We start from the raw sequence: 15,994 nt of genomic DNA, 5'->3' as shown, positions 1-15,994 counted from the left end.
TGAGGTGGGGTACTTGTGGCCTCTGTTACTATGGAGGACAGCTCACAGTCGCCTGGGGGTATGGTAAGAAAAGATCCAGGCCTCTCTGCAGGGGTTACAGTGACTTTGAAACAGTTTTTCATCAAGATTTCATCTCAGACTGAAAGAGGGAAAGGTATCTGCATCATGCATGGAAAAATATCTGAGCTTTTGACACTCAAGCACTTCTCTTAACTTGAAAGAGAAGTAGCACCTGTTAGTTTTAAATTTGTGTGGAAAACAACTGTTCTGAGTCACACTTGATCAAAAATTAGTATTCATGGAGAAAGAAACAAGAAGGCATGAGGTGGTAAATGGGACGATGAAAACAAAGCACACTCTGAGCTAGCATTTTTCTTGAGTCCAGGACTTTGCTGGGACATAGTGGGGTGCAAGGTAGTTAAAACTCGATACATCTACTCTTGACTCACACCATGGCTACTACATATAGTTTCAGTGTTGGGGTCACATCTCTACTACACATTTCTACTTGCTCCCAGTCCTATCCTCATCAGTCTAACCACAGGCTCTCCTGACAGAGCCCACCTTGCTGATTAGCCACAAGAAAGAGAGAAAGAAAGAAAGACAGAAAGAAGCTTTACCTTCTTCTTGGAAAACAAAAGCAAATAAATGACCTGCTTACTGTCCGGGGACCCTACCATTAGGTTGGTTCTGCTGCTCCTCTCCTGCCTCGGCTTGGTACCTCAGCACCCTTGGCAGAGCAGCACAAGCAGCTGCCAAGCCGCTCACGTGGTCCCGCACTCATACAGTTTTATGCCGACAGGTCAGGGGAAGCCTCTGCACCTCAGCAGCCAAGCTACCCACATGGACCCCCATGCCTGTGCGGCTCCACGCTGGCGGACCGCAGAGAAGCCTTCCAGTCCAACACCACGGCCCCATGGCTCCACATGCCAGCGGACACTACAGCGAAGTCTCCTCAGCCCAGAGCTCCTAGGCCAGTCCTGCTGAGCGCCACTGCTCCCAGCATCCCTGAGTCACCGCAGACAGCCCCGCACAGGCAAGCCCACAGCATCAGGGCTCCCTCCAAATGGCACCGATCGTCAGGCATGCTGTGTGCAACCATGCCCCATGCCCCCAAGCCACTGCCCCCTCCCCGCTGAGCTGGCAGTGCTGGGGACAACAGCGCAGGGCTTCGGTACCCCAGTCCCATGGCTTTATGCTGAAGGGTGTTAAAGGGGAGGTGCTGCCATTTTCGCACTCCCCCTTCCCACTGCCTTTCAGCTTGCTAACATGAAGCGACTGCCAAAAAGCTGGCGACATGGCACCCCAGTGCTCTTTGCACCTGCTCAGCTTTGCGCCGCCGGATGCCACAGGGAAGCGTCTCCCCCAGGATGTCCCCCCCCGCATCCGCTCGGCTGGATGCTGGTGAGTCACGGAGAAGCCCCTGCACAACCAGAAGTTCCAAACCCCAGTGGTGCAAGTGCCGCACTCTCTGACACCCCAGCACAACCAAGCTGTCTCGACACCCCCAGCGCTCACACCACCACCACTGAGCTAGCAAATCCCGTGGTTTGTCCCTCTCGCACAATCAGAAGTTCCCGACCCTCAGACTGGGTTGGCAAAAACTGGAAGTTACTGTGCTGGGTCCCTGCTGGCCGCGTCTCAAATGAACCAGGTCCCACTGGCATTTCTTCGCTCAGGAAAACCTGTCCACTCGCGGCCCCCACCCAGGAAACCCCGCACCACTGGGCCAGCACTGGACATCCCCGCACTCAGTGTCTCCCAGCCACCACTACCAGTGGCAGCACCCCCTCTTAGCTTGGGTTGGCAAGCTCTGCAAGTTAACGCACTGAGTGCGCACCAGAAGCCCACCACGCTGAGCGGTGTGCGTGGTGCCGCCCAACATGGAGCAGGTGTGCCGGCGGGTTGGGAAAGCTGCCATGACTCTCCGCCCTGATACAGGGCAGTCTTTTCTGATCAGCGATTGTCACCATCACTCCAATACCTTCTAAATCTGGTGACCCTCAATCTGGTGTTTCTAGGCTTTTGGGTCCCCTTAAATCTAATATGTCTCTATCATACACGTCCCACTGGCCCAAGGGTCCCCACTTTACTCTTCTACGCATCCAGCTTGCAGCTTCTCTGCCCCTCCTCCACACATGTCCCATCGGCCACGGGGTCCCCACTTTCTTCCCCCCCCGCCTTATATGTCCAATCATCCAATATCCTGAAGCTCCAACCAGGAGGGATCCCATGTACTACTTGTCTGAAGCTGATATTTGTACACCCAGATCACAGACAATCAATCTGGCCAAAACAATGATCAGGATGGTACTTAATTTCCCCCTCTTCTTTTTAATTATTTAGTCTTTTGCTGTTTTTGGGGTGTAAACCTGCTACTTATCCAGTGACCTGAAGAGAAGCCGACCGAGCTGCCAAACTTGGCAAGCTGCACCTCCCTCTCAAAATCTCCCAGGGTCACAGAGATGAGATTTTTATCCTGGATGAGCCCCTGTTTGTGAGAAACAATGCTCACTTTTAAAATTTCAAAGGTTTACTAAACCTTAACAAAAATACAACAAAGGACTGAATAAGGAAAAATTACAGCGCTCGGAGTCTCCGTGACCAGCAGCCATGTGCTCATCCACAAAACGTATGCTCTGCCTTTTAAACCCTTAACCAAACTCCCAAAGTTTTGTCAGTCAACTCCTACTCTGCCATCCATTGCTGGAGATTACTTTCTTACATCTTGATTGGAGGTCCGGTGTCATTATGCTGTGCCTCCTAGTAGCAGGCCGGCCCTCCCCAAATGCCCTGACTACCAAGGCTATTACAAGGGGAAGGCGAAAGAGGACTCTGGGAAGACATATTCCAATACATCTACAAAATTTCTCCAATAACATCATTATACATCTATAAAATTTCTATTAACATCCACATAATATCCATCTCTTAATTGTGAGAGCCAACCATCACATTACTCGTCTGTAACAGACACCACTGACTTACTCTCTGCTGAGAGTTCCATCTACCTCCAGTTGGCTTTACACTTTATCAACCAGATCTTACCCAGGTCTCAATCATTTAATCTGGATCTCCAGTGCAAAATACAATCCGAATCTCTCCACTGTTTCTGGGTCAGTTAGCAGCTTTTAAATGACCAGATCAGATACCTGGTAAAGTGTCTAGCAGCAGGTCTGGAGAGACTTGAGTGATGGCCAAAAAGATCTGGCTCTGGCAGACAAGCTTTTGTCTCTGTCACAGCCATCATAGGAAAACCTTGGTAACCAGAGGCCTAACTCATATAAATGTTATGGCTCAAACAGGCACCCAGCTTTAACTTGTCAAAAAATGTACAGCTGAAAGATAAACCACAAATTCCTTAGAGCTACAGTATCTAGTAGTAGATGATTCCTTTGCAATGCTTATAAATTAAAGTGAGGTTATTTAATTCCACTTAGTTCGTGTGATCTTTCCCTTGTATTGTGAAAGACTTACTGTAAATCAATCATGGTCATGCACCCAAGGGCTCCCAAGTTTGTTTCCATGTGTTTACAAGTGCATAAGCACTTGACTTCACATCACACTACACCAATGCAGCTGAAAAGGTTTAAATTAACCTTTCCTTCACTTCTTCCAGTTCTTTTTAAGACAATATATTTTGATGTATATACAATGTCAATGATGTCCTGCAGGTTGCTAGAAACTCAATATCTGAATTTAGGCATTGACTGAGTTCTCAGTACTCCAGAACGAGTTAGTCAACTTCTTCAACTCAGCCTTACCAGATATTTGGGTTTCATTGGAATGGCATGTCTTTTCTGGGTTGTTTCCAATTTCATGGGTTTCAATGTAACCCGGGTCCAGGTAGAAATCATATATTCTTGTGAGGATACTAATTGCCAAAGTGATGTTTCATGCTTCGTCCCTCTCAAATTCACTCTGCAAAATACAAAAGAAAATTAAAATATGAATTTCATTACAGGGAACACCCCTCTGAGTCCCAAGAAGATGGAAACACTAGCTATGTTGTGCATCTGGCTTTGCTCGCAAGATTTAGGCAACATAGTGACTCTACTCCAAGAAATGCTTGGACAGCAATGGGCTTGGACCCAGATAAATCTACTCTCACTACTCTTTGCACTATGTTTCTTGGAAAATTAAGAAAAAAGAAAGCAATACTAAAGGACTATGAAATAACAGCACAACAGCAAAGACCATCAGTGTAGTACAGTAAGGTTTTTTGCACAAGAAATTTTCCACCACTTTGTATGCATGTGCATGCAAATGCAAATATGTTACAACATTGCAAGATTACTTAGCTTAAGTATGGATATTGTTCTAACATCACTCTCCGTAATTATGGATGATTTACAAGGCCATGCTAATAAATACCAAAACTCTCAAGACTTCTGAGTCTGTTTTCGCCTGGTTTGGATATGTTGTGAAGCCAGCAATCCCTATTGGTATCAGTAGGTTTTGCAAGAGTCAATTTATATAATAAACAGGATAATTAGGAGCAAAACGTCTTCTGAAACCCCTACACAGCTTTACAGGAGATGTAAAATTTTTTGTTAACTCAACTGAGAGGATAAAAGAAAAGGGAAGCTTTCAAATTTGTGAACATTTCTTAACATGCCAGTCACATAAGAGATACAAACTTCCTGCAAACTATATCTCTTGCAGTGAGGCCATGATAACCACAATAAAATTATTATAAAACTGACTTAAGAGAATTTAAATATTTTATTTTTATTGACCTAAAATTAGGCTCTTTTTTTTTTGACACAACCATGTACATTCTTGCTTAGGACATTCATGATTTATAGTGGTCATGTGTTCAAACTAAACTGGCTTCAAGGCTGTGTTGCTTTTCTGGTTCTTTCTATTTTCTTTTCTTTTTGTATTCCATTTTGTCCTGAGAAACCTTTTATTTCAGTGGCTTTTTTCCATTTTGTAGACCTAAATCTTCTACTGATAAAATCACTGTGACCTATGTCACTGGTGGTTGAAGAAGTACAACAAAGCCATATTTCTTGACTAAAATACATGAAGCAAAGGTTCTTCATGTGATTTTAAAGGCAGGTTCATGCAACCTTTTCTTAACAGATTAACCTGCCTCCTTACCTACAAAACTCATTACACTTCTTTACTTAAATAAGGAGTAAACACCATCACGTATCACAACTTCTTTGCATGAGATCACTCATGGATAAAGGGAATGTCTAGCTGTGGCAATATCGCAAAAATAATGTCTGGCCTTTTTGTGAATGCATGATAAGGAAAAAATCTGTATCCAATAGTTAGGAATAGCACTGCACATTTGAATATATAATATCCTATATAATTTGAATAAATTATATCCAGAAGTCAAATATTCTTATTCCGTCATTTTTTTGACCAAGAAGTCTATACCTGGCCTTAAATGTAGTACTAATTATTTTCATTTTTGTTGTAGCCTACTAATTGCACCAAGCTGTACTCATGCATTGTTGAAGGAAGGTTAATAAACAGTAGGGAAAAAATAGACTTCTGAAATTCAAACTGCAATTAGTCCAGATTTTGTAATGTTTTTTGTATCTGTAATAAATGCATTTTATGTTGTTCAAAACTAGACATTTTAAATACATTATCTGGTCCTTTGATAAACAGAAATAATTTTAAGACATAAAAGGCCTGATGGCACAATTTAATTTTACCTTTCAAAAACACAAAGCCACACCAAGCAGATTACAAGGGAGGAATTTTGATAATATTTTTTTCCTGCAGATTAAAACGAGAAAAAATTAGAAAGAAAATAAGAGGGCAGTGGAAAGGAAGGCAATAGACAAAGAGGGTGGAAGCATCATATTATTCTAAATAATCTTTGCCATAAGTTTTGATCTAGAATAAGAATTATTTGATGGGTTTATCTACTAAATACCAAAATATATAATCAAGACAACAGAATCTTTTTTCCTGGGTAATCTGAAAAACAGGTACTTGGCTCTTAGTGTAAAATCAGGTAGTGTGCAACTGGCTTGTTTTGTTGTAGTAGTGCTAGGAGAGCCTGATAAGGAAAAATAAGAAACTATCATTGTGTTAATAGCTAAGTTAATGCCAAAATGAAGTAATATTTACCCTGCAGGATTAGCAGCTGTGTTGTACTATTAAATTCAGTGGCCTACAAGGTTCTTAGCAATGAACACGACCAGCTATGCCTGGCAAGAATAGGTGACTTGCAGCACCTCGATACAGGCTCAAAATTAGCTAATTTTTAATGGTTGTATAATTTTCCATTTATAAATGGTTACCAGTTCTTTTCAGTATTCTTGTAATAGACATCCATACTGGCATCTTGAACATTTTTGGGGTTATTTATTGTTGGCTTGTTGCTGATGGTTAGCTGAAGAGAAACTTTCAGGTTCTGGTTTGAGGAACCTCAGGGCTGTTTTAGGCAGTTCAGCCTAACAGAATTAAGCCTGACATGTTTCAAGTCTAGTACTTTGTAGAATAAACATAAGACAATGGTTTAGATTCATACAATTCTCATACAATTCCTGAACTGTTTGAGACTCAAACTTTCCCAATTGCTTTACACATCTATAAATAAAGACCATAAAAGAAGAGTACAACAGGATAAATCAACGTAAATTTGAAATCCACTTCAGCACATTAAATGGTGCAGTCTCACTGAAACAAAAGGTGACCCTGTGGCTTCTTGCAGTTTGAAGCTAATTGTTTTCATTTTGATGGGATCATCTGGATGTTCACTGTAATGTCCCACCAGTAAGGCTTCAGTAACTGAGCTGGCTTGCAGAGAATGAACCCATTTTGCAGCAACACAGCAGGCTCAGACACCACCTATTCTGCTCTCCAAACTGTCATGCATAAAACCTTCATTGTGATTAATTTAACTTGAAAGCAACTAAAGGCTATGAGAATGAGAGGCTATGAGAAAAACGTGCTGCCAGCACTGGCAAAAGCTGACCTGGAAAGTAGGCTCAGAGACAGGAGAATAAAAGACCAGGACCTATGAACACAGCATATTGTTTAATGTTTAAGTATGATTCCCGTACCAGCAAAAATAGCAAATGTGATGTAAATTTATTTAAATAGATTCCACAGCTTAAAAGTTTGCCAGCCACTCTTATCCAACTTTCCCAGCGCTCTGATTCGTTACTTAAGAGTGGAAATATAATGACATATAGTCATCATTGTAACAGCTCCTTTGCAGAGACACAATGATGATTAATAGCTAGCAGCAAATTTTCACATGGGCTCTGAAGAACTATAGCATTAAGCAGGCAAACACTCCCAAATCCCCCTTTTCTGTTCCACTGAAAAGTATTCTTCATGCCACTTGCAGATATGAACAAAGCCTATCTTAATTCCAATCAGCTTTTCCTCATTCAAAGAAGCATTCTCTTTTTCATAATTGATTAACGTGCATTTTTCTTTCATCTTTCGCTTGAGCCTGAGACTCTACTTTTTACTGGGTGGAGACAGGAAATAACTTCAGTAATAACTGATTTTGCTTTGTTTGTCCATATAAAATATATTTAGAGACTTTTCTCATTTAGTTGATCTAATGCATACTAAAAAGAACACAAAACTGAAAAGGAAGCCTTAACTTTCAAAAGGAAGCCTTAACATTGAAAGATTATTAAGCACAAGCACTGAGAGATGAGCTCAGAGAAACAGTTCTAGTTGTGTAAGTCAAAGACTGGGGAGCAACAACAATAAGCTGCCTCAATTTACTGTATCAATTTCCATTCCCATGAGAAACTTTTAATTTAAAGTGGAGTCAATTCACTTTTCCTTACAGAATTATTTCAAAGATAAGACTTTGAATAGATACATGTTGTCTAGATTTATCCAGATTTATTAGAAAAACATTATTTTTATATTAATGTTGTATTCACTGATGTGAATGTATCATTTTTCCAGAAATGTCCTTGCCACATTGATGGAGAAAAAATATTTTTAGGGAAGTTTCACTGTTCCTTTCAACACTTTTACTGTCTTAAAACTAAACTTGGAGGTAATAACGCTTGATTTACATTTGAATAAGCATATGACAGAGCAGCAAGATACAATTTTAGCTTTTTATTAGGGTAAACATCTTTAAAGAGAAAGGAAAATTTGCACTAGTGCAAAAAAAGCTGAAATTTATGGAGTATGTCAGTTTTGCTGATGCTCTAGATGAACTTAAAAATTCTGTAACTCTCTGTGTGTACCACATACACTGTTAGACTTTGTATATTATTGGTGTTCCACTCATGAACTGATTATTTGATCTGTCCAGTCCCAGGAAAATGGTCCTTGTCCTCTGCATATTAGATATAACATAGATGAAAATTGACTTTGAAAGCAACATAATATCTCAGAATAAATAGTGTTTGCTGAAATTATTTCATCACCATGTGAGATGAACAAGTAAATACATTTGTCACCAATCTTTCCGTGCATTTTAAAAGAACGCTATGGTCACGTTGTCTGTTAATTTGGTCAGTTTATTGTCCAGAAGAAATTAAAATCTTAACTCTTCTCACAATAAATTGTTTTGAAAAAATGCAAAGTATCTGTGAACAATTTCAATTGTTTTGTATTCACATACAATTATTATTTGGTTTGTTTCAGGGACTAAATTTTCTAGTGAGGTGAATAGCATGGCAGATTTGCATCAGAATTTTCTTAGGATTATTTGGGAAATAACATTGCATATCAAAATCTCTCATAAGATCGGATTTCTACACAATTTCTTTATGTTTCTGCACCTTGTAAGCACATTTGCTCCTTCTGTGTGTTTTAGAGATTTTTTTTTATCCTGGTGTAACTTGGCAGATATATAGATGATTTAATATCCATGACCCAAAACTTGAATCAGATTCATAGGATTTTTGTCAAGTATTATTAATGCTCAGTGAAGTAAAGGCTGCATTACTGAAATGGGATTCTTTCCTCTTAACTGAAAGATACACTGCTTTAAAGAAAAACTTGCATTTTGTTTTCTCCTAGCAATTCCACTTTTGACTTTTAATTGAAATTACTCAACAATTAATTGAAAGAGTTAAAAATAATGCAAATTCTAGTAGCTATTAGTGACCTGTATTGAATACTTGCATTGCTGTTATTTAAGAGGGACTATCATTGGAAATATTCCCAGAAACTTGGAAATTGGAATTTGCATATGGATGAGGGATATCCATTCACTGGTTTATGGATCCCAGGTTCCTCAGTTGTAGTCACAAATTGATCCAGTGTCCTATTTAATCCATTTTGTTTTATTTGAAACTCTAAAATTGGTACAAAAAATGTAAAATCATGTGTAGCTGGTGAACTCCCCATTGTGCATCTGAGAAGCCTTATGTGTGTTGTATATTCCAGCAAATACATAGAATTCATGCACACTCCTGATGACCTCAGACAACGATATGCAAATAACTGGTGAGGGAGGGCTAAAATCACAGATGTCATACACTTTCCTGGATGTGTCAGCACAAGCACATTAAACATGTCAACGTGTTCATGCATGCCAGTGTATGTCTTGTAGGACAGCAGAATCCCAGCACAGCTACGGTTTCACAGCATTTGTTTTACTGTTTGGTGCTGTGTATGTAGAAGTTCCAGAGAGGCAAACTTTAGGTTAATGCAGGGTTAGATGGGGAAACTCCTTTCTCAAGAAGTCCCTAATCATTTGTGGTCATATATTATGTTATTGCTGGGTTTCAGGAGTTGTACTTTTGTTGATTTTTTTTTCCTCTTAAGGAATTTTCCTCCTACATGTTGCTAGGAGACAATAATGACTGGATACTTAAGAGAGACAAAAGAAGCTGTCAGAGCTCAGGCCCGAGATTTGGACTGGGAAAATGAGGTTGAGTGCAGTCCCTTGGCTCTCAGCTTTCAGAGGGAAGAGAGGCTGCAGTCGGTCGCTGTGGGGAGAATTCGTCACCACTGCAGGGTTCCGTCTCCTGCTGCCTTTCTTCTACCACGAGCGGAGCTCTGCTCTTAAAAGCAGCTTTTGTACTGGAACCTTATTAACAGCCTGCCTCACTAAAAGAGGGACTTACCATCATCTGCTCAGGTGCGTCAGGGGAAAATCCCGGGATCCAGAGCTAGCCTTTCCCTGCCCTGCTGGGAGCTGGGTTGCCGCTGGTCAGCCCCCGCCACTTCTTTGCCACTGCTCCAGGCTTTCGCTATACTGTAGCCCCGCACCCTGCTTGCCAAGACGTCCAGTGGTTCCCGATACAGCTGTGGAGTTTGATATATCTCAGCTACTGTCCCCAGGGATTTTTGCTGTTCCAGCTTGCTGCTTCTGAGGGTCCTGCTGGGGCACTAGGATCGGCTGACCCAAGGGGTTTGCGAAGCAAAGTCTCTCTTCTATCCCTTTCTTGTCTAGGACAAAGCCGCCATTGTCCCTTCCTCTCTGGGCCAAGCCGCCATTACAGCGTGCTCCATGAGCTCGTACCACAGCGCCCCCTGCAGGCGTGGGGGAATCACCGCCCCTGCGCTGACCACCGGGAGCCACCAGCGCCCCTGCCAGCTGTGACCGAACTGCCCCAAGGGGAAAGTGCCTGCAGCCGAGAAGGCTGGGACTGGGTTTCTGGTTCTGTTTGTGGTCACTGCCATTGTTGTTGTTTGTTTACCTTGTTAAACATAGTAGTAAATTACTGTTGTTCCTATTCTCATATGTCTGCCTGAAAGCCCCTGAATTTCAAAATTAAAGTAATTTGGAGGGAAGGGGTTTATGTTTTCCATTTCAAGGGAGACTCCTGCCTTCCTTTACGGACAGTCTTTCAAACCGAGACAGTTACCTAGTTTGGTAAAAATATTAGACGGATATTACTCAAGCGCACAGTCAAATATTTTTAGATCTTGCAGAAGCCTAGCTTAGAATATCAGGCTTGTATATCCAGAGTACCCTATGTTTTGTCTTCTGCTACACAGTGAGCTTCTAAAACAGACACTTCAGCTATCTTCCCTCACTGTGAAGATTGTTCATTCTCCTTCTACCAACAATCCTGAGATATTTTCATATGCACCAAATCTTTCCATGGTTTCACCAGCACAGCCCTCTTCATACACCAGTACATATACCTGAATGAGTACAGTAGTTGCAGGATTGCAGGTTAAATCTAGGAAAATACTGCAGTACGGTCTAATTTTGCCATCTTTATTTACATTGGATGATAAGTTAAGACTTAAACAGAAAACCTTCTGTAAGTTACTAACCATCAGGAATAGGGGACAGAATCTACTGCTTCCCGGTTTTGGGAGGTAAAAAGTGGTCATTTTGTTATAAATGATCAATCATGAGTCAAATTATCAAAAATTTCAAAAGGATTTATTAATCTATCTGCACGACTGAATTTCGGTCTCCAATGCCACCACAGCCAAAGCGACAACATCGAGCCTGGGATCGGTGCTGGGTGAACCTGGACCTGACCCCTTGTGTGTCAGAGTCTCCCCCGTTCACGAATGCCTCTTCTTATGGTGAGGTTTTATACAGTTTATTGTGCCTGAGGCAAAGGTGACCAAATTTCTTTTGTAACTCTTCACATTCATCGCTGTTCTTTTCAATGTGCAGAGCTGGACAAAGGTCGGTTCCAGGTGTGCAGTCAGCATTAGTGGGCTCCAGGGAAGCCGTGTATTCAGATGTGTAAGTTCGGCGCTGCTGGCTCTTGATTGATGCAATTGGCAAGGCGATAATCGCTCTTAGGTGGTTCCCAACGACTCAAGATACCGGTGATCATCGCCCTGGAAGCTTCTGTTCTTACATTAAAGCATCGATCGTTATCTTAGCTTGTGTCTGGGAATTTGTTGTAATCTGAATAGACAGCTGCTCTCGGCCGAGGTGATCAGAGACATATGTTTGGATTTTTACAAACTTTTATACCATACATTAATAGCATGAATTATCCTACCATATATTCCAATTTTGTTTCTTTTTTACTCTTGTTTACACTAAATATATTACTTTCACATCTCCACCTTCAGCCTTTTAAAATTTTTCTGCTTTGGCAGAATTTTAATACAGATATGTAGTGTAGGTTCATCACAAAGCTAACAATCCACAAAAAAAACGTTCTGTCTCACGTGATTCTTCTATTTTTGATATGTTTTTTTCCTAGAACCTAGAAAAAAATACCCTCATTCTTTTTCTCTAGGCAGTCACTCTAAATGCCTTTTTCTACACTCCTTGAAAACTCTCTTCTTCTATGTTCCAGGACATCAGAGGTCTGTAAGTCCCTCTTTGGCTTTGGAGCTGCCTTCAGCTTCATTGTCTATTTTTTGAGTTTGGTGGCAGCATATGGGCTTACCTACTTTCACAGCAGCCTTTAGTCACTTCTTATAAGATCATAGTATTAAATAAGAGCATCGCTCTGTGCATTGAAGATCTCTGACCTGGTATGCTTACTAAAGTGGTGTAACTCTCCCTGTAAAACCACACGTTTATAAGGAAGAAGAAACTCTGTATTCAGTTCTTCATATCTTAAATTACATTTTCTCATTCCAGATATACACAGTTCTACGTTTCCATCTTAGTCTGTTTTATTATCCAGTTCCAGATCACTTCTTGTTTCCTCTGTAGGCTGACAACCTTGTGTTGATTGAACCTTGTCCTGGGTTGACTATATGATGCTTTTATCCCCCATCATCTTGTTCTGTTTATGCTGAATAATAAGTTTTGCACCTTTAAGCCTTGTTCCGGAGAGTGAAGGGGGGAGAGAAGAAGCACACAGTTTGTTTTCAGACACTGCACTCACTCCTCCACAATCCTGCTCCTGGACTGTGTTGTCTGCGGATGGACAAGACAGCGGGATAGAGCTCTCTTTTGGCTTTTAGTTAGTTTAGCTAGCTGAGGCAAAGAAGTTCCCTGGACTGTGGGTTTTTTTCTTTTTTCCCTTTTCTTTGGACCTCTTGAAACCTGCTCTGGACTGAACACCCAGAAGAGCACCATCAGCTAGCATCTGTGGCCCAGGCCGAGCCTGGCCTGCGACATTTCCAGCACCGGAGGGACTGATCAGAGACTGAGTGAGCTCAGCTGCAACCCGGGGAGGGACCGATTGAATCTGCTTTCCTAGAGGAGCCCCTTTGGGGATTCTCTCCCAAATTTGCTCTGAACCAGGACAAACCTAGATTTCCTATCTGTATTAAAATTGTGCCAAATATGGGTAACAAATGCATTTAGTTGTCTTGGGAAACAGCCCTGTGAATACATTGGCATTACATTTTGTGCTTAATCACAGCTGTAACAGCTTCTCTTAAACAAAGATGCCCAAAAGTTGGAAAGAAAACCTACTTCCATTCAAAGTCCACTCAAGTACCCAGTGCACAGTTTTTTCCTTCTAAATCTCAGCTCTGAAAATAATGAATAAAAAGAAATTCTTGCTGAAGGTTAACCTAGAACATGCCCCCATCTTCCATTTTTTCTATTTTTATTTTTGCCCTGGTTTCTGCATATTCTTTAGGTCATCAGTAAGAGCAATCGATTATGACTAGTATCATAGACACAAGTATCCTGTGATATCATATTTTTTGAACTATAGATTTGGATTCTTGCTGACAATTTCTCTTAGCTGCTATGAACGCAGATGGTGCTTTCTGCTAGAATTCCACCATTCCTGTCTTCTCTTACTTTCACCTTTAACCTTTTAATTTCTAACTCTCATGGACTGCCGACATTTTTACATTTATCCAATAAAGAACCTTTTGAGAAAGGAATCTTCTCCCAAGTGTGAACTTATTTCTCCAAACTCTTAAAGCAAACAGTTCTCTGCAAAGAAAAGAAGCACTCTGTACCCCTTAGGAAATAAGAAAGCTAACATGCTGTTCATTAGACTCAGCACATGCTGCATCTTAGCTGAACATGCGAAACAAAGCTGAGTAAAGAATGGGGTATGATGATGTAAGTAAACACTGAGGGGACTTCAGTGCCAGGAAACCTCAATGTACTGTGCTATCAGAGGAGAAAAGACTCAGAAAGGACATGGAGAAGCTATGGGGTTTCACAGCTGATGGTAAAAATGAAGAAGCAGATTGCTACCGGAGATATCAAAAAGAATTACTGGGATTAGAATACAAAGGCATCCTTTCTTCATCAACTCACAGCAGACAATCTGTTCCCACTTTCACATTCAAAAGGATTTTTGTAAGTTTTGAGGGGCACTGGAAAATTGGAGCGGATCCAGTTTGGGGGGAACAAGATGATCATAGTGCTGGGGAACTTGGCATATGGTGAAAGGTTGAAGGAATTGTGTTTGCTCTGCCAGGGCATGATGAAGTTAAGAAGATCCAAGAATCTTGTATCTAACAGGTATTTATAGAGTAAAAGTTGTTCTTGCTTCACAGTGATGCATGGTAACAGGACAAGAGGGAAAGGGTACAAACTGCTGCCTGGATAGAAGAAAAACATACAAAGAACACTCTGAAATATTGGAATGGTTTGCTCAGGGAAGTGGTAGAGTCCACCTTGTTAAAAATATTCATGTCTTAGTTTGACAAGGCCCTGGATAACCTAATTTAAAGACTAAGAAGTTGGATCAGGTGATTTCTAAAGGCCTCTTCCAACCTAGATTTCTCTATTATTCTCTGCATCTCATACTAGATCTGAGTTTAGCATAGGGTAAAAATCCTAGAATAAGGATAATTTTAAAGACTGTGTTAAAATTAGCATACATTTAGCATTTCAAAACAAAACATATATATTTTTAAATTATCTCCTTTTAACAAGGGTAAACTGTTTGGCAGTTTTTAGAAAATTGAGAGTTCCAGGCCAATGTGCTCAGTTCTTCAGCCAGCCAGTCTCCACTTTCACCTCAAACCTCTCTGCCTTCTAAGTAGCTCTGACAACCTGTCTATGTTAGATGTCTATCTGTCAAACAAGAATAAGATGTTGTGATCTTCAGTTAATGTAAAAGAGTGACTTGGATTAAAACATTTATTGCAGAAGCAGTCAGAAAATATAATTTTGTAAAGACTGAATTTTAATTGTTTTGATTGTATTCCATTGTGGCTGGCATCACTACACATCTTTTATTCTAACTCCTCTTTGATTTGATTTGCTCACACCCCCTTTAATTTTGGGTCCTGCAATATCTCCTTTGTTAGTTTTATAATCATCAAGTCAGCTAGCATGCCTCTTATTTCCTACTCCTTATATTATCATTTGTCCTAAAATAGTTCATTGGTTCTCACATCTTACTCCAGTGATGTGCTCTCAACCTCACCTCCAGTTGGAACTTATCCTTCTTTGTGATTTTCCACACCAGATCTCTTTTCCCTGTTGATCGCCACCTGGCAATTGTGCCCCTCCCAAGACTTGCAATTTGACAGTGTCTCTCAATTCTGCAATGCTTTTACTGTTTACTTCTGACAGTGTAATATGTATTTGGATTATTGTCTACAGTTATAGGGTCTTTTATACTGTAAACTCTTGGTCATTTCATCATTAGTTTTTGCCTTCTGTGAGATCAGAAACGCTATCTTCTGTCTCTGAAGTCTCATGTTCTTTTTGCCATGGAATTAAGAAGGCCAAGTGATTTCTCTCTTCTGCATGTCTTTTCAAATATTATTTTTTTACCTCTTTAGTATTACTGTGCTTCTGTTCCCTTTTCAAGTGCTGATTTTACAGTCTTTTCTGCCTTTTCTGCAGCTTCATGTCTTTCTGTTGTTGACTCCATGTGAGGATTCAGCAAGTTCTTAGAATTATGAAATCACAGAATAATTTGAATTTGAAGGGACCTTAAAGAGCATCTAGGTATAACCCCCCTGCCACTGGGGGTTCTTCCCTCCTTCTCCATCATGCCCAGTCATGTTCTTCCCTGCTGTGCTCTTATCTTGTTTTCTAAAATCTTTGCTCTACTAAAACCTTTGCTCTTATCCTGTTGCCATTTTCAGGCCCATGATATGCTCTCATTGGAGTAGAGGCTGGGCAGCAGTCAATGGACAAGATGAATGGAGTTTCTGGAGGACTGTCTCAGCTGTTTATTGTTGTGATCGGCGGAGGAATTGCCTCACACAATATGCGTGA

The 15,994-nt window shown here is 40.9% G+C and overlaps 1 long non-coding RNA gene across 3 annotated transcripts in view; it reads left to right on the top strand.

Annotated features, from left to right (window-relative positions):
• Positions 1-13,686, top strand: part of LOC136569301 (uncharacterized) — an 83,110-nt gene extending 69,424 nt beyond the window's left edge. For 2 of the 3 annotated variants that reach the window (XR_010785330.1, XR_010785331.1), the window contains exons 3-4: positions 9,730-10,045; positions 10,361-11,762. This is a non-coding gene — a long non-coding RNA (uncharacterized lncRNA). Of the gene's footprint in view, positions 1-9,729; positions 10,046-10,360 lie in introns of all 3 variants that reach the window. The other variant, XR_010785332.1, reaches the window with a different exon arrangement.
• The last annotated feature ends 2,308 nt before the right edge of the window (positions 13,687-15,994 follow it).

The sequence above is a fragment of the Molothrus aeneus genome, chromosome Z, assembly GCF_037042795.1.
Source record: "Molothrus aeneus isolate 106 chromosome Z, BPBGC_Maene_1.0, whole genome shotgun sequence".
NCBI lineage: Eukaryota > Metazoa > Chordata > Aves > Passeriformes > Icteridae > Molothrus > Molothrus aeneus.
Note: the sequence above shows the minus strand (reverse complement) of the source record. Positions and strands in the feature narration are given on the sequence as shown.